The 25,866-nt window shown below is 47.1% G+C and overlaps 1 long non-coding RNA gene across 3 annotated transcripts; it reads left to right on the top strand.

The window, feature by feature from the left end:
* Window positions 1-201: 201 nt before the first annotated feature.
* On the top strand, window positions 202-21,618 carry LOC149120895 (uncharacterized). Of its 3 annotated transcripts, none has more exons than XR_016224702.1 (3): window positions 202-494; window positions 16,146-16,304; window positions 21,339-21,618. It is a non-coding gene; the product is annotated as an uncharacterized LOC149120895 (long non-coding RNA). The 3 variants fall into 3 exon arrangements; XR_016224703.1 differs by lacking the exon at window positions 202-494 and adding an exon at window positions 1,549-1,861; XR_016224704.1 differs by lacking the exons at window positions 202-494; window positions 16,146-16,304; window positions 21,339-21,618 and adding exons at window positions 1,537-1,861; window positions 7,415-8,290.
* The last annotated feature ends 4,248 nt before the right edge of the window (window positions 21,619-25,866 follow it).

The following is a 25,866-nucleotide window of genomic DNA, read 5'->3' as shown; positions in this document are numbered from 1 at the left end:
AATAGTTCCACTTTCTGGAAGCAGGTTTGTGACAATGTTTCAGGATCACCTTTTGCAGCATGAGAGTTAGTCAAAGAAAAAAAGACAAAGGTTGTCCCTTGCATTCTTCATTAAAAAAATTTTATATATTTGAAATGCAAAATGAGAGAGAGAGAGAGAGCAGGAGGGAGGGAGGGAGGGAGGCAGGGAGAGAGAGGGAGAGAGATCTTTCATCCACTGGTTCATTCCCCAAGTGCCCACAGTAGCAGGGCCGAGTCGGGCTGAAAGCAGGAAATACAGCTGCATCTCCCACGTGGGTGGCAGGAACCCAGCACCTGGGCCTTCCCCTGCTGCTTCTCCTGCACATAGCAGGAAACTGAACGCAAATGCAGACGGACACCCCATGCAGGGGCTCCAGCCACTGCGCTGGCACATCGCCTGCCCGTGTTCTCCACCTCCTTTCAGGCCTGGGACCTTCCACGTCTCACCTGTCGACAGCCGTGTTGGCCTGCCAGGTATGTAGCCTGCTTCCTCGCCACCCCCCCCCCCCCAGCACCAGGTGAACACCATGCTCCCCTTCAGCAGCTTCCTGCCTGACTCGCAGGCGCACACCTGTCCTTTCCCAAGGTCCTCCTGGGGGGACGTCAAGCACACACCTGTGGGGCCTTGTAGAATCAAGCTTTTTTTTTTTTCCTTGCATTTTTATTTTTTTAAAGGTTTACTTGAAAGTCAGTTACCGAGAGAGTCGAGCTTATTTTTTAAAACTAGAGGCTTACCTGAACATCTTGCTCCCCCAAGCACAGAACCTAACAATTCCCATGCTCTCTCTAATCTGGTCTTCTACTATTTTGTTGGTTGCCCCAATCAATTAACACATTTCCACATAGAGCTTAAGAAACCTTGTGCCCACCCCCACCCCCCATTGAAATATTAAGGAATTCAGCTGTAAAAGCTTCCTGGCCCAGGATTTGGGGGGGGGTGTCGAGGTTTCTTTCATTTTTTAAAAAAATATTATTTATTTATTTATTTGAGTGCTAGTTAGAGAGAGAGGGAAAGACAGAGAGAAAGGTCTTCCATCAGCTGGTTCACTCCCCAGATGGCCAGAGCTGGGCCAATCAGAAGCCAGGAGCTTCTTCTGGGTGCGGGGACAGAGCCTTCCAAGTGAGAACTCTGGTGGCTGCTTCAGTCACAGGAGCTGCAGACCCCGGCCCACTCAGAGGACGGGGTCGTGCACACTTCCGCTAAGACAAGCAAGCCCCGCACAGAGACCTGGGGAGCGCGGCCCGCTGGACGCTGGGGGTGGACAGCCCAGCAGGCCCCGCGCGCTCCCGGCGGGGAGGCCAGCCCAGGTCCCCAAGCCCCCGGGCGCCCCGCGGCCCAGGAAGCGAGCCGCGCGCCCAGCACCGCGGGACCCCACGCCCCTCCCCGCCGCACGGCGGCGCTGCGCAAGGCCGGCCGTTGTCCGGGGCCGTTGGGCGCCCACGTGGCTTCTGGACGCCTGGAGGCCGGCGCGGGGGCGGGCGCCATTACGAGAGGCCGGGGGCGCGGGGTGGAGCCCACGAGGAGCCCAGAGCGCGCCCGCGGCGGCGGCGTCGGGTGGGAAGAGGAGGCGCGGCACTGGGGGGCGTGGCGGCCGGCCTGCAGGCGGGGGCGCGTCCAGGGCAGGAAGCTGGAGTCCCCGTGGAGCTGGTGGGCGCGGCCCCCGCAGAGGCCTGAGGCGTCCGGCGCGATGGCAGGGGCCGCCCCCGGGGCGGCGGGAGGGGCCGCGCGGCTCGCCACGCCCGCCACGCCCGCCACGCCCGCCACGCCCGCCGCCGGGCGCGTCGTCCAGGGCGAGCGGGCCAGAGGCGCGGCGAAGATGCTCCAGGTCCTGGTGCTGCAGGTGAGCGAGCGGCCCGCGCACGGACGGTCGGGCCCGGGTCGGTGCAGGCGGGAGGCTGGAGTGCGGGTGGGGGTCGCTTCAGAAGGGGGCGCGTGCGCTGTTCCGGACGACCCCGGAGGGCGGTTGCTGCGAGCTGTCTCGCACTAGGTGTGCGTTCCTGACTCACTCGGGCAGGTTGGCAGGTGTGTTGGTGCCCCGCACACCCCAGCCCACGTCCGCCCTAGGTCAGGGCCCCTCGCGGGGAGCCGTGGACCTGGCTCCCGCCCTTCCCCCGCCGCCCTCGGGGCTCGGCTTCCGGGACCCGCCCCCCCCCCACGCCCTCTCCTCACGCGGGTGTCCTGGTCCCCGGGGCGGGCATGGGCCGCCACCTTGGAGACTTCAGGTGCTGGGAGGGCTCCCGAGGAAGCCGGAGGGGAGGCGCTGGAGGAGGGAGTTTACAAACCGGAGCCAGGGTGTGGGATGGGGAGGGGCGCCGCGAAGGAGGGGGATGGGTGGTGTCTGTGTTCTGTGGATTCACCCGACCAGAGCGTCACACACCCCCGAAGCCGCTGACTCCTTGCAAGGAGGCCTGGCTCTCAGACTTTTCAATCTGTTTTATTTATTTCACAGAGTTAGAGACAGTGAGAGAGACAGACAGACGGACAGAAAGGTCTTCCTTCCTTTTGTTCACCCCACAAATGGCCGCCACGGCCAGCGTGCTGCGCCGATCAGAAACCAGGAGCCAGGTGCTTCCTCCTGGTCTCCCATGCGGGTGCAGGGCCCAAGCACTTGGGCCATCCTCCACTGCCCTCCCGGGCCACAGCAGAGAGCTAGACTAGAAGAGGAGCAACTGGGACTAGAACCCGGCGCCCATATGGTTCGCTGGCGCCCCAGGCAGAGGATGAACCAAGTGAGCCATGGCGTCGGCCCCGGCTCTCAGACTTTGAAGGGATTTCAGGTCTCCCTGGGAGGCTCCTCTGCACTAGTCAATGTTCTCCATCAGTCCTAAATATGTTAGTCCCAGTTCCTTCCTGTGAAAGGGCTCTCACCCATCCTGCCACGTGCACGCCCGTGGGTGCAGGACTTGGGCAAGAAGTGCTGGGCTCGTGCCCTCCTGCTTGGGAACCCGTGTGTGTGTTGGGCCCTGGAACCTGCTTATGTCTGCCCTCAGCTCTGCCCGGCCTCCACTTATGACTCCGACCTGGCTCACCCTTGGAGCAAATCTTCTGTCCCTTATAGGAGTATGTGCCCCAGTGAGGTCCAGGTTCCGGCTGTCCTGATCCAGATTGATGTGGCATTTCCATGGATACGGTGCCCCCTCCCACCCTGTGCCCATCAACAGGTGATGGGGTACCCTCAGGGTGGTGTGCATGGAGGATGGGAAATTATTTAGCTTTCACATTGTTTAGTTTTGAGGTGTCCTCTTACACGTGAGGATGTCATATGAAGTGAGGTGAGCCAAGCAGAAAGGCCCACGTGCTGTATGATTCTGTGGGCGAGTTGAATGGCAGCTGCCAGAGGTTGGGTTTGTGCGTACAGGGCAGAGATTCAGTTTTGCAAGGTGAGGAATTCTGGAGATGGCTAGTGCTCATGGTTGCACAACAGTGCCAGTCTACGTAATGCTACTGAACTGTACACTTAAAATTGCCCAAAAGGATGAATTTTATCTGGAGTTTGCCACGACTTTTTAAAAAGATTTACTTATTTGAAGAACAGAATGACAGAGACCAACAGAGAGGGAGGTCTTCCATCCACTGGTTCATTCCTCAAATGGCCGCAACAGCCAGATCTGGCAGAGTCTGAAGCCAGGAACCAGGAGCTCCATCCGGGCCTATCATGTGGGTGGCAGGGGACCAAGCACTGGGACCCCGAGGCACATTCCCAGGGAGCTGGATCAGAAGTGGAACAGGCGGGACTCGAACTGGTTCTTGGTGGTCATGAGACAGGAACCCGGCAGAGAAGAGAAGCAGCGACCCAGAAGACAGCGGCCTCCCTGAGTGACGCAGACAGAGGCGAGAGCTGTACCTGGAGAGCCGCATCACCAGGAGCCCTGTAGCAGGGCAGCTGTGCTGTTCCTGAAGAGTCCGGCCTGCAGGAGACTCTGCCACATCTGGCGGGGCCGAGACCTCTCCTGGCTAAGGAGGGCAGAGAAGAGCTGTTGGCTGCCAGGAATGGGAGGAGGGCTCGCACGCCCCAGCTGGTTAGGTGCCGCGTGTGATGTCTGCATCGCACCTCAGGGTGCCTGTTCAGATCTGACCGCTCAGCTTCTGGTCCAGCTTCCCGTGTGCTCACATGGGAAGGCAGCGTATGATGGCCCAAGTACTTTGACCCCTGCCCCTGTGTAGGAGGTCAGAGTGGAGTTCCTTCCCTCCTCCCAGACTTGGCTGTTGTGGGCATTTGGGGAGTGAACCAGCAGATGGAAGAGCTCTCTCCCCATCCCCCACCTTGCTCTTGCTGTCCATCTCTCTCTGTCACTCTGCTTTTCAAATACATAAGTACACACAGCATATATGAGGAAAGCAGCCCGGGCCACACACTTCTGTGTTTGAAATCTGGGAGGCCGTAGCACCCTGATGGCTGGGCACGTGGCCTTGGAGCAGTGGCAGAAAGCAGTAGTCCTGGGCCTTCCCTGGGAAGCTCCTGGAGGAACTGGCAACTAGAACTGTGTATGTTGCTGTCTGGAAAAACTGGGCCTGGCTTGCATTTTACAGGCTTTAGAAGCAGATTTTTTTTAATGAAACATTCTAGCAGCCTCAACATTTAACATTAAAAAAATTATTTATGTATCTTCATTGGGAAAACAGGTCAGCAGAGTTCTTCCATCTGCTGGTTTACTCCAGAATGCCCACAGCAGCCAGGGCTGGGCCAGGCCAAAGCTGGGAGCCTAGAGCTCAGTCCTGGTCTCCCACATGGGTGACAGCGGCACAGTGCTCGAGCCATCATCTGCTGCCTGACCAGTAGGCACATTGGCAGGAAGCTGGATTGGTGGTTGTGTGGCCTTGATGTGAACCAGGTACTCTGAGTGTGCCAAGCCGTGACCTGACTGCTGCACCAAACACCCACCCCTAAGAATGCTTTGTAAACGTCTTTCCTAAATTACTCTTTGGAAAATTTTCAAACACAAAAACAGCATCATGAATGCCTGTGTGTACTACACCCACACTAACTGGTTGGTAACACGTTGCTGCGTTTGCACTTTAGAAATATGTGTATGTAAAAATTACTTTTTCTTTTTTGGTTGAGCCATTTGAGAATGAGTCTAGAACTCAAAGTACTTAAGTGATTTTTCTAGGAACAAAGACTTCCTCTTATAGAACTATAATGTAATCATCACACTTGAGAAATTTAATGTTGGTGCAAGTCTGTTACCTGATACACAGTCTGTACTCCCTTTGTCCTGATAAGGTCTACTGTAGCTTGTTTTTTCTGATAAAGAGCCCAGAACTACACACTGCATTAATTGTCATGGCCTTGTAGAGTTCATTCAGGCAGTACATTGGTCTATCTTTGATGATACTGAAATTTCTGAAGAATAAGGGCAGTCACTTTGCAAAATATTCCTCAGTAATTATAATTATAACTATATTAATATATTTAGGTTAGACACTTTTAGTAAAAATGCTACATAAGTTATGCCACGTCAGAGGACAAGATGTTTTAAAGAAAAATGATGCTGGGGCCAGCATTGTGGTATAGCAAGGTAAGCTACCACCTGTGATGTCAGGACCCCATATGGGCACCTGTTCAAATCTCATCTGCTCCACTTAAGATCTAGCTCCCTGCTAATGTGCCTGGGAAAGCAACAGAAGATGACACAAGTGCTTGGGCCTCTGCCACCCATGTGGGAGACCTAGATGAAGCTCTTGGCTTCAGCCTAGTCCAGCCCTGGTCATTGCAACCATTTGGGGAGTGAATTGGTGGGTGGAAGATCTCTCTGTCTCCCTCCCTGCCTCCCTCCCTCTCTAACTCTGCCTTTCAAATAAATAAGTAAATCTTTTTTAAAAATTCAGAATAACTTAAAATTTTTAACTTTTTATTAGAAAATACATTGGAGATGCAGAAAAGTGTGGAAAATAGTATCAATATTGGGACACCCACCAAACTCTTACTTATTTGAAAGGTAGAGACACAAGGAGAGATAGAGCTTTCCCATCCCTTTGTTCACACCCCAGATACCCACAGTAGCCAAGGCAGGGCCAGGCCAATGCTTGGAGCTGGGAACTCAACCTGAGTCCCCCACACTGAGGACAGGGACCCAGTCACTCAAGCCATGGTCAAGAGGCCTCCTAGAGTGTGCACTGATTAGCAGCAAGCTGGAATCTGCATCAGAACGTGGACGGAAACCTAAGCACTCCCATGTGGAATGCAGACCCGGCCTGAGGATTCACTGCTATGACAAAAGCCCACCCCTATTTTTTAATTGATGTATAATTTATTTACAGAAAAATTCATTCCTTTTTGTGTAGACTTCTGTATTTTGAAAAATGCATAGCATTACTTTTCCCTCTGTCTCTCTCTCACTGTCCACTCTGCCTGTCAAAAAAAAAAAAAAATGCATAGCATCGTGTAATCACCCCCACAGTCAAAATGCAGAAGCGTTTCCTCACTTCCCCATATTCCCATGATGAAGCTCCTTTGTAGCTGTATCTTTCTCTACCTGTAATGCTTTATAAAGAAAAGATTGTTTTCTGCTGCTATTAGTTTTTCCTTTTCTAGAATGTCACAGAAATGGGTGCATGCAGAATCCCAGAGCAGTAGTGGCCTTTCACTGTGGCTTCTTCAAAGATGACACATTGGATACTGCTTTGTGTTGCTGCATAGGGTCAGTGGCAGAGTAGTATTCCGTTGTGTGCACACACAGCAGTTTATACTCACAGGCCACTTGAGTTGTTTCAGTTTAGGGAGATGATGAACAACACTGCTATAATCTTTGCCTACAGGTAGTTGTATGGACTCGAGTTCATTTCATTTGGGAGAATAACAAGGATGGAATTACTTGTGTTTTAACTTTATGAGAAATTGATGGACTGTGTTCCAGCATAACTGCCTTTTTGCATTTCTGTCAAAAATGTCTGAGTTCCCTTTTTCTCTCTCTGTCTGACTTTGCCTGTCTAATAAAAAATGGGGGGGGGGGCGCTGTGGCTCACTTGGTTAATCCTCCGCCTGCGGCGCCGGCATCCCATGTGGGCTCTGGGTTCTAGTCCCGGTTGCTCCTCTCGCAGTCCAGCTCTCTGCTGTGGCCCAGGAAGGCAGTGGAGGATGGCCCAAGTGCTTAGGCCCTGCACCAGCATGGTAGACCAGGAGGAAGCCCCTGGCTCCTGGCTTCGGATCGGCGCAGTGCGACGGCCGTAGCAGCCATTTGGGGGGTGAACCAACAGAAGGAAAATCTTTCTGTTTCTCACTGTCTAACTCTGTCTAATAAAAAAATAATCTCAGTTCTATTTGCTCTTCATCCGTATATACAGTTAGTATTGTCAGGTTTTTGTTTGTTTTTTAAAGATTGATGATTTTGACAGGCAGAGTTAGAGATCTTCCATCTGCTGGTTCACTCTTTTTTTTTTTTTTTTTTGACAGGCAGAGTGGACAGTGAGAGAGAGAGACAAAGAGAAAGGTCTTCCTTTGCCGTTGGTTCACCCTCCAATGGCCACCACGGCTGGCACGCTGCGGACTGTGCACCCTGCTGATCTGATGGCAGGAGCCAAGTGTTTCTCCTGGTCTCCCATAGGGTGCAGGGCCCAAGCACTTGGGCCATCCTCTGCTGTACTCCCGGGCCACAGCAGAGAGCTGGCCTGGAAGAGGGGCAACCGGGACAGAATCCGGCGCCCGGACCAGGACTAGAACCCGGTGTGCTGGCGCCACAAGGTGGAGGATTAGCCTATTGAGCCGCGGCACCTGCCTTGGTTCACTCTTGAATTGGCCACAAATGTGGGAGCTGGGCCAGGCCGAAGCCAGGAGCCCCGACTCCATCTGGGTCTCCTTTGTGGGTGCAGGGGCTCAAGCGCTTGGGCCATCCTCCACTGCTGTCCCAGGCACGTTACATTACAGGGAACTGGACTGGAAGTAGAGCAGCTGTGACTGGAACCCACACCCTTATGGGATGCAGGGGTTGCAGCAGGTCTACCGGGTAGGCCTTAGCGCCAGTTTATAAATTGTAGCCATTCTAGTAGGTGGGTAATGGTATCTCATTGTGGTACTAATTTGCATTTCTTTGTCACCAGCTTGTTTGCCATCTTTGGTGAGGTATATGTTAAGATTTGTACATTCTTCTAATAATTATGAACTCCTTAACGTTCTTTATATATTACAAAGTTCTTTGTTAGATGTATGATGTGTGAATACTTCCTCCCAGTTTCCTTTCTCTTATGTTTTTCAAGGAGCAGAAGGTTTTAATTTGGATGGACTTTAATTTATCAGTCTTTGCTTATATGAATTATACTTTTGATAATGTTATCTTTGTCTAATTTAGCCACAAAGATTGCCTCCTATTCTTTTAGGAGTTTTACATTTAGCTATGTGATCCATCTGACTTAATTTTTTTGTTTGGGGTCAGGAATGGATGGAGGTTTTGTTTTATTTGCATGTGGGTATCTAATTGCTGCAGGACCATTTGTTGAAAAGAGTATACTGTGTACATTGCATTCCTGTGTGCCTTTATCAAACAGGAGCTGACCATGTTCACGTGTGTCCCTTTGTGTGTGTGTGTCCTATGGAGCTCAGCACCTGTGCTTTGTCCAGTGCCACCCTCGCCTGATGGCTGTAGACTCACAGCTGAGACTGGGACTTGAGGTCGGATAGTGAGTCCTCCAGTTGTGTTCTTCTTTCTCATGATTATTTAGGCTGTTCTAATTCCTTTGTCTTTTTTTTAATAAAAGATTTATTTTTATTTATTTGAAAGTGAGAGTTACAGAGAGAGGTAGAGCCAGAGAGAGAGGTCTTCCCTCTGCTGGTTCACTCCCCAAATGGCTGCAACACCTAGAGCTTATCTGATCTGAAGCCAGGAGCTTCTTCCAGGACTCCCTCGCAGGTGCAGGGCCCAAGGACTTGGATCATCATCTTCTGCTTTTCAGGCCATAGCAGAGAGCTGGATAAATAAAATAGCCGGGACTCCAACCGACACCTATGTGGTTTGCCAGCGCTGCAGGCTGTGGCTTTAACCCGCTGTGCCACAGCGCCAGCCCCTAATTCCTTTGTCTTTCCAAGGAGGATCTCATTATTAGCATGTTGATTTGTAACCACCCCTTCCCTGCAAAAATCCATCAGTAAAACCTGCTGGAATTGCGTTGTATTTCTAGATCACTTCAGGGGAAAACAGGCGTTTCTTAATTACGGCCCCCACAGATGCTAGGGGGGTTCCCACCCCCAGCACTGCGCAGCATCGCATGAACGGCCTCCATTTCTGTCAGCCACCCCTCAAGGCGCATAGTCCATGGTGCTGAGGGTCCAGTCGGGCCCTCCGCTGAGGTGGATGGGCAACCCCTGCCCCAAGGGTGACCTTTTTCATTTGATCAGTAATTTTTTTTATGATCTTGTCCTCATCACCTATTTGTATACAAAAGTTGCTTAAAATTTTAAAACCAATCTAAAGAGACAAAAACTAAAGGATCGCTGCATTTATTTTATTGGGCAGCTGTTCCCTCAAGCATCGGCCCTGCGTAAGTCAGTCCACTTCCGGAGTTTCTCTGCAGCCACCGGCCCTGCTGGTCTCTTTAGGGCTGACCCTCCTGTGTCAGAGGCTCAGCTTGTACGGTATTGCTGGATTTGAGCTGCACTCCAGTTTCAGCCCACCTGCCTGTGTTGTGGTGGGTCCAGGGAGCTCTCTTGTGGACTTTGACTGTAGTACGGGTGGATGGAACAAGGGTCTGTTTATTTCTAAGGGTTTGTTTTATCTGGTTGAAGGCTTTTTTATTTGATTTAAAGATTTTATTTATTTGAGAGGTACAGTTAGGCAGTGAGAGGGAGAGACAGAGAGAAAGGTATTTCTTCTGTTGTTTCACTCCCCAATTTGCCACAATGGGCAGAGCTACGCCGATCTGAAGCCAGGAGCCAGGAGCTTCTTCCTGGTCTCCCATGCGGGTGCAGGGGCCCAAGGGCTTGGGCCATCTTCTATTGCTTTCCCAGGCCATAGCAGAGAGCTGGATCGGAAGTGGAGCAGCTGGGACTCGAACCAGCGCCCATCTGGGATGCCAGCACTTCAGGCCAGGGTGTTAACCCGCTGCACCATAGCACCAGCCCCGAGAAGGCTTTTTTACAATAGAGGACTTTTCCCCACTTTGTGGCTTTCTAAGTCTGGAATTTGCAGGTCTAACAAGCAAATTAGATACAACAGGATCTAAAACAAAAAGATTGAATCGTTATTAGAGTACCTAGGAAATGTGTTCTCTAAACCAGGAGCAGGTTTTCTCACAGAGAGAGGCATGTAGGCCTGGCCAGGTACGTATGAGGCCCGACCTCTCTCTGTCTTTACATGGGATAGTGGAAGAGACATCATAAGAAAGGTGTGAACCTCTTGAGGGAAGACGCCCTGTTGACTCCATTACCTAGGCGGCCTGGGAGAAGAGCTGGCTTGAACAGGAGGTTAGTACAGAAGAGGCGGCATTTCTGAAAGGAAGATTGCAGTCCTGCCTGTCCTGACCCGAGGCCTTGCCCTCAATGGCAGTAGTTATCTTGGAAGCTGGCAGAGTAAAGGGCTCTTTGAGCTTGGAGCCAGTAGGATCTGTGGTTCTAACCTGGGATCCCTTCAGCCCCAAGGCAATTCCATTCACCCAGCTCTTGACAGAATTTGGTAGAGGCTGGCTTTTTTCAGGATGGCTGTTTGCCCCATCTCCTGGCTTTCCAAATTGAAGCCTGATGCCATTTGGGGTAGACTGGCCTCACAGGGTCTCTTTGATGGCAGAACACTGTGTAAAGTAGCTATTAGTTGGCTTGACAGCTATCTTTACATTCCTCCTGCTAAAGCAGACCACAGAGGCATCCTCTGAAATGTCAGTTAAGGGGTTGTTGAGTTCAGTCCTTAATCTTTGGTGGCAGAGCTAGAAGTCTGTAGTCACAGGCATGTTTTGACATTTTTTTTTTTTTTGAAACAATGCAATGCCCATGAGGAGAGCTATGTTCTTTAAGTAAGATCAAAACATGAAGATCATTTACCTAATTTGTCTATAAATTTTGTTATCATTAATTTGCCAAAGAACAACTTTAAATTGGACCTTAGAGGGAGCAATGAGCACTGTATTACACCTCTAACTATATTGTTTTTAGATAAATAGTATACCGTTATGGTTGCAAATACCTAACACAAGTGCAACTTGTTTGACCAGCAGACCCAAATGCAAACGTGTTAATGACTTAAAAAAAATTTTTTTTAGTTTTTCTGTACCAACAAATTGAGAACAGCATACTTATCAGCTTTATTTAAGTCAGGTGCACCAGAAAGGTAATTTGTTAATTTAGCAGTCTTATATGAGTGTTTTTTATCCATAAGCAATCAAAACAGTTTTTAATAATTTTTATATAGACATACAATCTACACATAAGTACTTGGCTCCTGCCATCGGGTCAGTGTGGTGGGCCGGCCACAGTGGCCATTGGAGGTTGAACCAACGGCAAAAAGGAAGACCTTTCTCTCTGTCTCTCTCTCTCACTGTCCACTCTGCCTGTCGGAAGAAAAAAAAAAAGAAAAGAAAAGAAAAAAAAAACAATTAATGGGGCTAGCTTTGGTGCAACAGGTTAACGCCCTGGCCTGAAGCGCTGACATCTCACATGGGCGCCGGCTCCTGGCTTCAGATTGGCACAGCTCCGGCCATTGCGGCCAATTGGAGAGTGAACCAGCAGATGGAAGACCTCTCTCTCTAACTCTGACTTTCAAATAAAGAAATCTTAAGAGTGTTAATTTTTTTTAATCTATGACGTCAGTGACCACCGGAGGCTCTTGACATGAGCTGCCTAGACTAAGGAAGCCTTTTGAGTCCACAACTCTCAGTATTTGGACAAGGCCAGAAGCAAAGTGGAAGTTCTCTCCTCCCTTTAGAGAAAAGTACATCCTCTTTTGATGGCTGCTGCTTTCCAGTGGGGCCTCACGGAGATCCTTCACGTAGAACATTTTTTGCCACAGTGTCTTGGCTTTCTATGCTTGACATGTAAAACAAGTCCATATTTAAACAGACTTTTAAAACTTTGAAACTTTTAGAACTCAGCTGTTTTTAAACAAGTAGAACTTAATGAGACAACGATTATCTCAGTAGGATACAAAAAGACTATTTTCCCAAATATCTATTAACACTTATGTATTTCATCAACCTCATTGCTTTTACAGAGGATCAGATTTTAACCTTACGTCAAAAAAAAAAAATAACTTTTGTAGCTAACAAAAAATTTTATAACCATGTAAGACTTCCACACACCTTTTGCAGCTTACCTAAACCGTTTTATCTTTTCCATTCCAATCTTACAATCCATGTCCTTTCTTTATTATTTCACTAAGAAGCACAGTTTTGACTTGACAACCTTTTTTCCATCTGTTAATTTTCTTGATTTACATTGAAAATCACAATTTAAAAGCATATCCCAAATTTCAACCTTAGTTACTTCTGAGCAGTCTTGAATTATTTTTATTTATAGACAGCTTATGAAAACCTATTTGTCAACAAATCCAGAGTTTTTCATAGACTGTAAGGTGTTAAGAGTACCTAAGTTTACATGTAGACACATGTATCTCATTTACCTTTACCCAACTTACATTTAGCAACTACACAGATTGTTAGGGTTGGAGTAGCTGGGGGTCTGGCCTTTTGTACCCCCCCCCCCCCCCCCCGCCGCCACCACAGGATGAGAGAACTGACATCAACGGAGACAGGTCACTTCATTAAGGCAAAGAGGGAGAAGCATCCTGTTCTAGAAAAGTCTGGTCTGGAGTGCACTTGGGGCTGGGGTTTTACCTGGTTAAGGAGGGAGTTTGCCACTGTCGCTGTGGGGGAGGGAGAAGACTTTGCAGCTGGTGGAAAGTGGAACTAGGGGGCTCTGGGAAGCCTTGGGAACTTTCCTCTTAATCTAATTAGAAAGCTGCCCTGTGCAGCTCATCTATTTAATTAGTTGTTTTGCAAGGAGTCTGGGGGAGGTTGCACCTGGTTCCCCAACCAGAGGAGGTTGCACTGGTTGTCAGAAGGAAGGGAGGAAATGGGGAGGGGGTGGGCTGAGGGCAGAAGGAATGCGGAAGGGGCGATGAGCCCTTTACAGATGACTGAAGATACTGGCATTGTATCATACTTTGTCTGAATTAATGTCAGAACTACATTTATATGGAATTTTATTTTTTATAAAACTGGAAATCAGTTTTATCAACCTGAGATCTGTTAAATGGCCATTTTTCATTTAGTCACCTGCTGTCTGGCAAGGGTTAGCATCATTGCAGAACCTGTAATGGTTGCATAGAAGCCAATAGGGATTACAGTTGAAGCCTTCATAGGTAGCAGATGACAGCCACATTTCATTCCCAGGACAGATTTCTCTTTCTTCTTTGGACCTTGGGAAAGCCTCTAGCACAACTTCAATGGTGTCAGCTAGAAACAAGTTTAAGTAAAAGACAAAGGCCTCTGCCACACTTGGGGAGGCTCGGTTCCTGCACCCTGCTTGGCTGTTGCCGTGAGAGCACACGCTCTTGTTCTGCAGGGAGGGCTCTGCTCCGGCACTGAACCCTGAGCTGCTTCCCGCCCTCTGGTTGGCGGGCTCCACTCTTTCCTTGGGGTGAGTGTCCGAGCTTTGTTTTGAGGCCAGAGACTAGTTAAAGCAGTGAAAACAGATTTTATTCAGTACCTCCTGAAGAGAGCTGAGCTCCATTACCAGTGGTGCGGAGGTGCCTGGGTGTTTTAAAGGGAGGGCTGGGGTTGGCACAGCTCAAGGGAAGAGTGAGAAGAGGTCATTCAGGGTAAATGCGGTGATCCCAGCTGTGTGTGCTAGCTGGAAGTTATGGAAGTTAGCACGCTGTCATCTTGCAGAAACTGGCATGGAGGCCCTGGCCTCATAGGAGTGGCTACTGAGCAGGGACACACTTCCAGATTTGTAAGCTTTTTTGAGTGCAGTCTCTAAGAACGGAAGGTTGGGGCCTGCCTCAGATGATAGCCTGAACAGTCAGTTCTTCTGGCATTGTGGAGCTTATTCAGGCAGGCAGGCAGGCAGGCAGGCTTGCTTATTTATTTATCAATTTTATTTAAGAGTGACAGGGAGTGGGGGAGAGAAATAGCTCTTATCTACTGATATACTTATATACTGATATACATCAGGGCTCCCTCCATGGCTGTTTCAGAATTTCTCCCCCTAATCCTCACTGGCACCGACAGCTCTGATTCCCCGAGCCACAGTGTGACTTTGTGTTGCGTTGTTGCCACTCTGTACAACTGGGAGGTGTTCTGGGAAGTGCCCAGTGAAGTTCCTTCTTTCGAGGGTCAGCTCTCCAGTGTCTGTTGCTTTTGCTACCTCTTCATTTATTTTGTGTTTTTTCAGGGTTCATAATTGTGCTGTGTGTGTAACTTATACACTATTTTGCCCTTGCCAGAATGACTGCTGTTCATTTTCCAGTTATTTATTATGAGAATAGTCAAACATTCAGAAAAATAATACGATTACTAAGGTGAACTCTTCTATTCCTGCCACTGGTAACTTAGACGCCATATCTCTGGGTGTTTCTGCTTCCATACCTTTTCAGTAGACAGAGTTAGGAAAAACCTCTGAACAATCGTGAGTTCTGGCCGGCGCCGTGGTCCACTTAGCTAATCCTCCGCCTGTGGTGCCGGCACCCCAGGTTCTAGTCCCAGTTGGGGCACTGGATTCTGTCCCAGTTGCTCCTCTTCCAGTCTAGCTCTCTGCTGTGGCCCGGGAGGGCAGTGGAGGATGGTTCATGTCCTTGGGCCCAAAACCTGCATGGGAGACCAGGAGGAAGCACCTGGCTCCTGGCTTCAGATCGGCGCAGCATGCTGGCTGTAGCAGCCATGTGGGTGGTGAGCCAACAGAAGGAAGACCTTTCTCTCTCTATCACTAACTCTGCCTGTCAAAAGAAAAAAATCATGAGTTCTTTTTTAAAATTTAATTTTATTTATTTGAAAGTGTTACAGAGAGAGGTAAAGACAGAAAGAGAGGTCTTCCATCTGCTGGTTCATTCCCCAGATGGCTACAACGGCCGGAGCTGTGCCAATCCGAACCCAAAAGCTTCCTCCAGGTCTCCCACGTGGATGCAGGGGCCCAAGGACTTGGGCTATCTTCTACTGCTTTCCCAGGCCACAGCAGAGAGCTGGATCGGAAGTGGAGCAGCTGGGACTCGAACCGGCACCCATATGGAATGCTGGCGCTTCAGGCCAGGGCTTTAACCCACTGCACCACAGCGTCTGCCCCAAATCATGAGTTCTTAGTGATGTTGTCAATCAAACTTAATTTTGGGGGGCTGGTGCTGTGGAATAATAGGCTAAGCCTTTGCCTGTGGTGCCGGCATCCCTTATGGGCACCGGTTCATGTCTTAGCTACTCCTCTTCTATCCAGCTCTATTGTATGGCCTGGAAAAGCAGTAAAAGATGGTCCAAGTATTTGGGCCCCTGCACCTGCATGGGAGACCCAAAAGAAGCTCCTGGCTCCTGGTCTCGGATCTGCCCAGCTCTGGCCATTGTGGGCATTTGGGGAGTGAACTAGCGGATGAAAGACCTTTTTCTCTGTCTCTCCCTCTCTCTGCAACTCTACCTCTCAAATAAATAAAATCTTTTAAAAAATTTAATTTTCCATTTTATAATTCTTTTCCCTAACAATAAAAATCTTGGTTTCTAATAACAATAGTAGATAAGACCCATTTAGAGAAGTCAGTCTAAGTTTCATCCTTATTCTTTCTACTCCATTCTTTTCTCCTGTAGGAGGTAATCTGTATTTGTTTTGGCTCATCTGCTGTCATTTAAAAAATATGAGCAGGCTGTATATATATTCATACTTATTTTTCTTACACAAAAAGAATACTAAAAATGTTCTGAACCTTTTATATATATGGATGTTTTAATAGGTATTTTAATAAGAAGAATATGTTTAATATTTATATTTTTAAGCTACAGGAGACCAAATAGAACTGATTGCTTTTTGAGTTGTAATACATAATTGAGAATTACATATTATTGATTACATGTTTTAAATTTTATCTTTGGCTCTTTGGTATGACCATTTAAGAGAAAGGTAGTTGTCAAAAATGATAGATCACTTAAATTAGAAAGTTACATGGTTCTAAGGTTTATTTGGTTTTAAAAGAAATCATGCATGATTTTATAATCTTCTAAAAATTTTGCAGGTTGAAGATCCAGATTGCTTCTGGGTTATTATAAAAGGATGTAGTCCCTTTTTGGATCATGAAGTTGACTATCAAAAACTAAATAGCGCCATGAATGGCTTCTATAACAGCATGTGTAATGATATAGAAATAAAACCATCAGTGTTGGAAGAAGGACAGGTATGTATCTGAATGCACATTATTTATTGTATCTTTATTATTTATTTATGTGCCATCAGTTACCCGTAAGCAGGTTTTGAAGGTCTGGGTTCTGCAGGAGGCAGCCTGTGAGTTGGTGCTGGTCAAACTGGCTGTGAGTAGTATTCTCAGGCACCCCCTCCCGGGCCTGAGCTCTGTGCCTTTTGACTTAAAAAAGCAACTTATAAAAAGTAGTAGCAGCCGGGACTTGAACTGACACACATATGTGATGCCAGCACTGCAGGCAGTGGCTTTACCTGCTGCACCACAGCACCGGCCCTGTTAATAGGCTTTTTAATTTCTGCTTGTTTGCTGGGTGAACATGATCTCTTGTTTTAACTTGCATTTTTTCACTTGCAAAGTTGGGTATCTCTTTAGTGTTTATTGTGTGTGTGTGGAGAGAGACTGATTTACCTGTTATTTTAGATTGATATTTCTCTTCAGTTATTTGACTTTATCTTATTAGAAATCTAATATTTGTTTAAAAAGAAAAGCTCATTAAGTATTTTTTATGTGAATAGTTTTAGAACTGCTATATTGTACTTTATCCTTGTAATTTTTTTATTCGAAGGTCAGAGTTAGAGAGAGAGAGAGAGAGAGAGAGAGAGAGAGAGAGAGAGAAATATCTTCTATCTACTGGCTTACTCCCCAGATGGCCACAATGGCTGGTTCTGGGCCCGGTGGAATCTGGGAGCTCCATCTGGGTCTCCCATGTTGGTAGCAGTGGCCCAAGCACTTGGGCTACATTCTGCTGCTTTTCCTAGGCCATCAACAGGGAGCTGGATTGGAAGTAGAGCAGCCTGGAAATGAACCGGTGCCCATAATGGGATGGTGGCTTCACAGATGGTGGCTCCACCTGGGACCCCGTAATACCTGCCCCCTGTAATTATCTAGATGTAGTGTAGATACTACCTTTCTTAGTAAAAATAAAAATAACTACTACTTTTGAACATTGATTATGTCTAGGCTGTGGGGTAAATGTTCTCTATATACTTCCTCTTTTTTTTTTTTTTTTTTTGTAAGAGTTAGAAGTAGAGTCAGCGAGAGAGCGACTCCATTCCTTCCATTGGTTCACTCACCAAAAATCCACAGTGGCCAGAGCTGAGCTGATCCAAAGCCAGGAGCCAAGAGTTTCTTCCAGGTCTTCCACGCAGGTGCAGAGACCCAAGGACTTGGGCCATCCTCTACTGCTTTCCCAGGCCATAGCATAGAACTGGATCAGAAGAGGAGCAGCCAGGACACGAACCACTGCCCATATGGGATGCCAGCACTGCAGGCTGGGCTTTAACCCACTGCACAACAGCACGCCCCCCCCCCCCATTTGATCTTTAAAACAACTCTTGGAAGGAATGGATCTTGTGATACAGCCGATTAAGCCACTGCTTGGGGCACCTTTGGTTCCATACTGGAGTACCTGATGTAAGTCCTGGCTGCCCACTTCCAGGACAGCTTCCTGCTAGTGCCCTAGGAGACAGCAAATGGTGGATCGAATCCTGAATACCTGCCACCTGTGAGGGAGACCTGAGTGGAGTTCCGGGCTCCTGGTTTCGGCATGGTCCAGGCCCAGTTGTTGGAGACATTTGGAGAGTGAACCAGTAGATAGAAGATTTCTCTCTCTCTCTTGCCCTCTCTGATGCTCTGCCTTTCAAATAAATAAAAATGAATAAACATTTAAAAAACTAAAATAACTCTTGAAGTATGGTGGTAGCATATGTGATAGATCCAAACAAGAGAAATGTAAAATATATTATTCTGATCTTGACTTTTTATTTTATTTTTATTCCTTCTAAATACTGGTTTCTCCTGATTTTCTACTGCCTATACCGTTTCCTATGATTTTCTTTCCAAAGCATAGGCGAGATGTAGAAAGGTTAAGTCGATAGAGATCAAATGGGAGGTGGCGAATGGGTGCTCTAGTGGGCAGAGTGAGGACCATAGCAGCCGCTTCCCCACAGCTGCCCCTACACTGTTGGCTTAGCCGACATGTACTGATCCCTCTCTGTGCCAGCCTGTGGAGACGCAGTGATCAGAATCGCTGCCCCAGGGAGCTTGTGTTTTGATTTGTCACAGGTAACTGATGTTGCAGCAGACAGGTGAGCACAGGTCACCTCACTGGGGCCCTGGGATGTGAGTTTGTGTTGGTGCAAGCAGCAGTGTGGAGAGGGGTGTGTCACAGGAAGCAGCTGGGGTCTTTATCCCCACCCGGAGCAGGGCCAGAGCTATGCTCTCTGTTGTGTGCATCTTGTGCTTGATTGGTCATGCAGAAAGAGCCCTGTGTGTGGTTTACAAAGCAAGATAGTGTACGAACTAAAGTGTCCTTGGCCCTCACCGGAGTGTTGCAGTGTTCCCACTGGTTTCCTTTTTCTGGTCCAGGGTGTGAGCCAGGCCTCCAGCTTGCCTCCAGTGTCCTGTCTGGTTAGTCTCCCAGAGTCTGGGACAGTTCTTCAGTCTTCCTTCATGGCCTGGACGCTTCTGAAGAGTCCTGGTCAGTTATGCTGCAGAGGAACGTTCAGTTTGACTTGGCCTGATGTTCTCATGATCAGACTGAGGTTGTGCATGTTGGCAGAGAGAGAGAGAGGTCTCCCATCCACTGGTTCACTCCCCAACTGACTGTGACGGCTGGAGCTACGCCGATCCAAAGCCAGGAGCCAGGAGCTTCCTCTGGGTTTCACACACAGGTGCAGGAGCCCAGGGACTTGGGCCATTTTCTGCTTTCCCAGGCCATAGCAGAGAGCTGGATCGGAAGTGGGGCAGCTGGGACTAGAACTGGCACCCGTATGCCATGCCAGCACTGCAGGCAGCAGCTTTACCTGCAACACCACAGTGCCAGGCCCTATCAGGCATTCTTAATTTGCTACGGTGAGGTTCACTTTTTCCATCATTCCTTCTACAGTTTTAAAACTTTAATTATCTTTTTTAAAAAGATTTATTTATCTATTTGAAAGTCAGAGAGAGAAGGAGAGACAGAGAGAGAGAGAGGTCTTTCATCTACTGGTTCCCTGCCCAACCAGCTGCAATGGCCAGAGCTGAGTTGACCTGAAGCCAGGAGCCAGGAACCTTCCCTGGGCCTCCCACATGGGCACAGGGGCCCAAGCACCCGGGCCATCCTCCGGTGCCTTCCCAGGTCATTGCATAGAGCTGGATTGGAAGTGGAGCAGCCAAGATCCGAACTAGCACCCACATGGGATGCGGGATGCTGGCACCACAGGCCTAGGCCCTAACACGTTGAACCACAGCACTGGTCCTTTATTTATCTTTTTTGAAAAAGATTTTCTTGGCCAGCCCCGTGGCTCACTAGGCTAATCCTCTGCCTGCAGCGGCGGCACCCCGGGTTCTAGTCCCAGTCAGGGCGCCGGATTCTGTCCCAGTTGCTCCTCTTCCAGGCCAGCTCTCTGCTGTGGCCTGGGAGTGCAGTGGAGGATGGCCTGAGTGCTTGGCCCCTGCACCTGCATGGGAGACCAGGAGGAGGCACCTGGCTCCTGGCTTCGGATTGGAACAGTGCGCCGGCTTCAACGCGCCGCCCGTGGCAGCCCCTTGTGGGGTGAACCAACGGAAAAAGGAAGACCTTTCTCTCTCTCTCTCTCTCTCTCACACTCTCACTCTCACTGTCCTACTCTGCTTGTCAAAAAAAATAAATAAAATAAAAAGTATTTTATTTTTTTAACTTTTATTTAATGAATATAAATTTCCAAAGTACAGCTTATGGATTACGATGGCTTCCCCCCATAACGTCCCTCCCACCCAGAACCCTCCCCTTTCCCACTCCCTCTCCCCTTCCATTCACATCAAGATTCATTTTCGATTCTCTTTATGTACAGAAGATCAGTTTAGCATACATTAAGTAAAGATTTCAACAGTTTGCTCCCACACAGAAACATAAAGTGAAAAATAATAGATGATTTTTAAATGATGAAATCAGATCAGACCTATTGTCATGTTTCATCCCAGTGAGAGTCAAGTTGGGAATTGATAATTTCTCTTTTTTTTACAGAAGATCAGTTTAGTATACATTAAGTAAAGATTTCAACAGTTTGCACCCCCATAGAAACACAAAGTGAAATATACTGTGTGAGTACTCGTTATAACATTAAATCTCACTGTACCGCACATTAAGGACAGAGATCCTACATGAGGAGTAAGTGCACAGTGACTCCTGTTGTTGACTTTACCAATTGACACTCCTGTTTATGGCATCAGTAATCTCCCTATGCTCCAGTCATGAGTTTCCAAGGCTATGGAAGCCTTTTGAGTTCTCCAACTCCTATCTTGTTTAGACAAGGTCATAGTCAAAGTGGAGGTTCTCTCCTCCCTTCAGAGAAAAGTACCTCCTTCTTTGAAGACCTGTTCTTTCCACTGGGATCTCACTCACAGAGATCTTTTCATTTAGTTTTTTTTTTTTTTTTTTTCTGCCAGAGTGTCTTGGCTTTCCATGCCTGAAATACTCTCGTGGGCTTTTCAGCCAGATCTGAATGCCTTTAGGGCTGATTCTGAGGCCAGAGTGCTGTTTAGGACATCTGCCATTCTATGAGTCTGCTGTGTATCTCACTTCCCATGTTGGATCACTCTCCCCTTTATTTATTCTACCGGTTAGTATTAGCAGGTACTAGACTTGTTTATGTGCTTCCTTTGACTCTTAGTCCTTTCATTATGATCAATTGTGAACTGAAATTGATCACTTGGACTGGTGAGATGGCATTGGTACATGCCACCTTGATGGGATTGAATTGGAGTCCCCTGGTATGTTTCTAACTCTACCATTTGGGGCAAGTCAGCTTGAGCATGTCCCAAATTGTACATCTCTTCCCTCTCTTATTCCCACTCTTATGTTTAACAGGGATCACATTTCAGTTAAATTTCAACACTTAAGAATAACTGTATTAATTACAGAATTAAACCAGTCATATTAAGTAGAACAGATTAAAAAAATACTAACGGGGATAATGTATTAAGTTGTTAACAGTTGGGGCTATGCTGATCAAGTCACCATTTCTCATAGTGTCCATTTCACTTCAACAGGTTTCCTTTTTGGTGTTCAGTCAGTTGTCACCGATCAGGGAGAACATATGATATTTGTCCCTTTGGGACTGGCTTATTTCACTCAGCATGATGTGTTCCAGATTCCTCCATTTTGTTGCAAATGACTGAATTTCATTGTTTCTTACTGCGGTATAGTATTCTAAAGAGTACATATCCCATAATTTCTTTATCCAGTCTACCGTTGATGGGCATTTAGGTTGGTTCCAGGTCTTGGCTATTGTGAATTGTGCTGCAATAAACATTAGAGTGCAGACCGCTTTTATGTTTGCCAATTTAAATTCCTCTGGGTAAATTCCAAGGAGTGGGATGGCTGGGTCGAACGGTAGGGTTATCTTCAGGATTCTGAGGAATCTCCAGACTGACTTCCATAGTGGCTTGACCAGTTTGCATTCCCACCAACAGTGGGTTAGTGTCCCTTTTTCCCCACATCCTCGCCAGCATCTGTTGTTGGTAGATTTCTGTATGTGGGCCATTCTAACCAGGGTGAGGTGAAACTTCATTGTGGTTTTGATTTGCATTTCCCTGAGTGCTAATGATCTTGAACATTTTTTCATGTGCCTGTTGGCCATTTGGATTTCCTCTTTTGAAAAATGTCTATTGAGGTCCTTGGCCCATCTCTTAAGTGGGTTGTTGGTTTTGTTGTTGTGGAGTTTCTTGATCTCTTTGTAGATTCTGGTTATTAACCCTTTATCTGTTGCATAGTTTGCAAATATTTTTTCCCATTCTGTCGGTTGTCTCTTCACTCTCCTGACTGTTTCTTTTGCAGTACAGAAACTTCTCAATTTGATGCAATCCCAGTAGTTGATTTTGGCTTTGACTGCCTGTGCCTCCCGGGTCTTTTCCAGAAACTCTTTGCTTGTGCCAATATCTTGAAGGGTTTCTCTAATGTTCTCTAATAACTTGATGGTGTCAGGTCGTAGATTTAGGTCTTTAATCCATGTTGAGTGGATTTTTGTGTAAGGTGTAAGGTAGGGGTCTTGCTTCATGCTTCTGCACGTGGAAATCCAGTTTTCCCAGCACCATTTATTGAATAGACTGTCCTTGCTCCAGGAATTGGTTTTAGATCCTTGATCAAATATAAGTTGGCTGTAGATGTTTGGGTTGATTTCTGGTGTTTCAATTCTGTTCCATTGATCTATCCATCTGTTTCTGTACCAGTACCATGCTGTTTTGATTACAACTGCCCTGTAGTATGTCCTGAAATCTGGTGTTGTGATGCCTCCAGCTTTGTTTTTGTTGTACAAGATTGCTTTAGCTATTCGAGGTGTCTTTTGCCTCCATATGAATTTCAGCATCATTTTTTCTAGATCTGAGAAGAATGTCTTTGGTATCCTGATTGGAATTGCATTGAATCTATAAATTGCTTTTGGGAGAATGGACATTTTGATGATGTTGATTCTTCCAATCCATGAGCATGGAAGATTTTTCCATTTTTTGGTATCCTCTTCTATTTCTTTCTTTAAGACTTTGTAATTCTCATTGTAGAGATCTTTAACGTCCTTGGTTAAGTTTATTCCAAGGTATTTGATTGTTTTTGTAGCTATTGTGAATGGGATTGATCTTAGCAGTTCTTTCTCAGCCATGGCATTGCTTGTGTATACAAAGACTGTTGATTTTTGTGCATTGATTTTATATCCTGCCACTTTGCCAAACTCCTCTATGAGTTCCAATAGTCTCTTAGTAGAGTTCTTTGGATCCCCTAAGTAAAGAATCATATTGTCTGCAAAGAGGGATAGTTTGACTTCTTCCTTCTCAATTTGTATTCCTTTAATTTCTTTTTCTTGTCTGATGGCTCTGGCTAAAACTTCCAGAACTATGTTAAATAGCAGTGGTGAGAGTGGTCATCCCTGCCTGGTGCCAGATCTCAGTGGAAATGCTTCCAACTTGTCCCCATTCAATAGGATGCTGGCCATGGGTTTTTCATGAATTGCTTTGATTATATTGAGGAATGTTCCTTCTATACCCAATTTGCTTAGAGTTTTCATCATGAAAGGGTGTTGAATTTTATCGAATGCTTTCTCTGCATCAATTGAGATAATCATATGGTTTTTCTTTTGCAGTCTGTTAATGTGGTGAATCACATTGGTTGATTTGCGAATGTTGAACCATCCCTGCATACCAGGGATAAATCCCACTTGGTCTGGGTGGATGATTTTTCTGATGTGTTGTTGTATTCTATTGGTGCGAAATTTATTGAGGATTTTTGCGTCTATGTTCATCAGGGATATTGGTCTATAATTTTCTTTTAGTGCTGCATCTTTCTCTGGCTTAGGGATTAAGGTGATGCTGGCTTCATAGAAAGAATTTGGGAGGATTCCCTTTTTTTCAATTGTTCTGAATAGTTTGAGAAGAAATGGGATTAGTTCTTCTTTAAATGTCTGGTAGAATTCAGCAGTGAATCCATCTGGTCCTGGGCTCTTCTTTGTTGGGAGGGCCTTTATTACTGTTTCGATTTCTGTTTCAGTTATGGGTCTATTTAGGTTTTCTGTGTCTTCACGGTTCACTTTTGGTAGATTGCATGTGTCCAGGAATCTATCCATTTATGATAGATTTTCCTGTTTGCTGGCATACAAGTCCTTGTAGTAATTTCTGATGATTCTTTTTATTTCTGTGGTGTCTGTTGTTATGTTTCCTTTTTCATCTCTGATTTTATTGTTTTGGGTCTCTTCTTTTTTTAGTTAGTTGGGCCAATGGGGTGTCCATTTTGTTTATTTTTTCAAAAAACCAGCTTCTCGCTTGGCTGATTTTTGTAATTTTTTTTTTGGATTCAATCCTGTTAATTTCTTCTCTGCTTTTAATTATTTCTCTTCTCCTACTAGATTTGGGTTTGGTTTGGCTGCAGTTTTTCTAGGTCCTTGAGACACGCTGAAAGCTCATTTATTTGGTACCTTTCCAATTTCTTGATATAGGCACCTATTGCTATTAACTTGCCTCTCAATACTGCTTTTGCTGTATCCCATAAGTTTTGATATGTTGTGTTGTGAAAACTTCTAAATGTTCTTATCATAAATTTTTTGAAATCCATATCTTGCATTTCTTCTATCTCATCATCTTCATAATCTTGGCTTGGGGTGTTTTGTTTATTTGGAGGCATCATAGTGTCATCGTTGATCTTGTTCCCTCGATTTCTGTGTTTGTTGCTTGGCATAGTTAATTCTTCTTTCGTCACTGTGCTTTTTTTTTTTTTATACTATGTCTGTGTTAAGTGGACTGCCTGCTGTTGGAGGAGCCTTGGAGGCTTGAGATGGGTGTGGCCTGAGAGCTCTGCTTGGTTCTTCTGGGTTACGGGTGTGCAAAGGTGACACCCTCAGGTTATGCGTGGTAAATCTCTCCTTTTTATTTATTTATTTATTTAGGAGGTAAGTAATACCGCACCGCACTGCTGTGCAGAATTGATGGTATTTAGCTTCCGATCTCTGGCTTCTACCCAAAGAGGCTGTGCAGGCTCTGTTTCTCCTCTGGACTCCCACTGGGTTGCCTAGGCTACTGAATTGTAGTGACTCAGTTCCTTAGCTCTCCCTAGTTGTTATCTAAATCCAGAGTGAAGGCCTGCTCTTTGTCTCTTGCTTGCCTTTGCAAGGTTGGCAGAGAGAGAAACTCCTCTGTACCAGTACCCCCCCCCTTTTTTCCTTCTCTCCTGTAGTCAGTCTGGTGAACTTTCCCGCTCCCCTCTAGATTCTGACCGCCATTTCCCCGCCAATGTCTCAGGTTACTGAGCTCACCTCCCCTTCCAGCACCGATGTGTGGACTCGGAGCCCTGGGCGTCCCTGCTCTCCCTGCTGGTGTCTGTGTGACATCCACTCCCCTTCCTGCACTGGCGCGCAGACCATGCAGCTCCCGCAGCTCGGCTTCTGCGCAGTGGGCAACCTTGTTCTCCCAGTAGGTCCTCCGAGTCACAGCCACTAGATCCGGAAGAGTTTCCTCTGCAGTTTTTTCCTGATCCTTTTTCTGAGGCTACCGTAACTCTACTTTTATTAAACTAAATTTTCCTGGACTATCGGTGTGTGCCCTCACTATTCCACCATCTTGGCTCCACCCCGTCCTTCAATAAAAATATTTTATGTATTTGAGAGGTAGAGTTATAGACAGAGAAAGACATAGAGAAAGGTCTTCCTCTGCTGGTTCACTCCCCAAATGGCTGCAGTGGCAGGAGCTGAGCTGCTCTGAAGTCAGAAGCCAGGAGCTTCTTCCAGGTCTCTCACAGGGGTGCAGGGGCCCAAGCACCTGGGCTATCTCCCACTGCTTCCCAAGGCCATAAGCAGAGAGCTGGCTTGGAAGAGAGCAGCTGGGATGCAAACTGGCCACATACAGGATGCCGGTGTGGCAGGTGGAGGCTTAGCCTACTGTACAGAGCACAGGCCCCTATTGATCTTGCTATTTCTTTGAAAGGCAGAGAGACAGAGATCCTCAATATCCTGGGTCACTGCTCCTGCAGTCTCCCCCTGTCCCCTGTAGTGACACTGCACACCCACCCCTGTGGGCCCTGCTGAGGCCCTGACGGCGGGTC

The sequence above is a fragment of the Oryctolagus cuniculus genome, chromosome 18 (genome assembly GCF_051225735.1).
Source record: "Oryctolagus cuniculus isolate XC-2025 breed Fujian yellow rabbit chromosome 18, ASM5122573v1, whole genome shotgun sequence".
Taxonomy (NCBI): Eukaryota; Metazoa; Chordata; class Mammalia; order Lagomorpha; family Leporidae; genus Oryctolagus; species Oryctolagus cuniculus.
The sequence above is the reverse complement of the archived record's forward strand: the minus strand, read 5'-3'. Positions and strand labels throughout refer to the sequence as shown.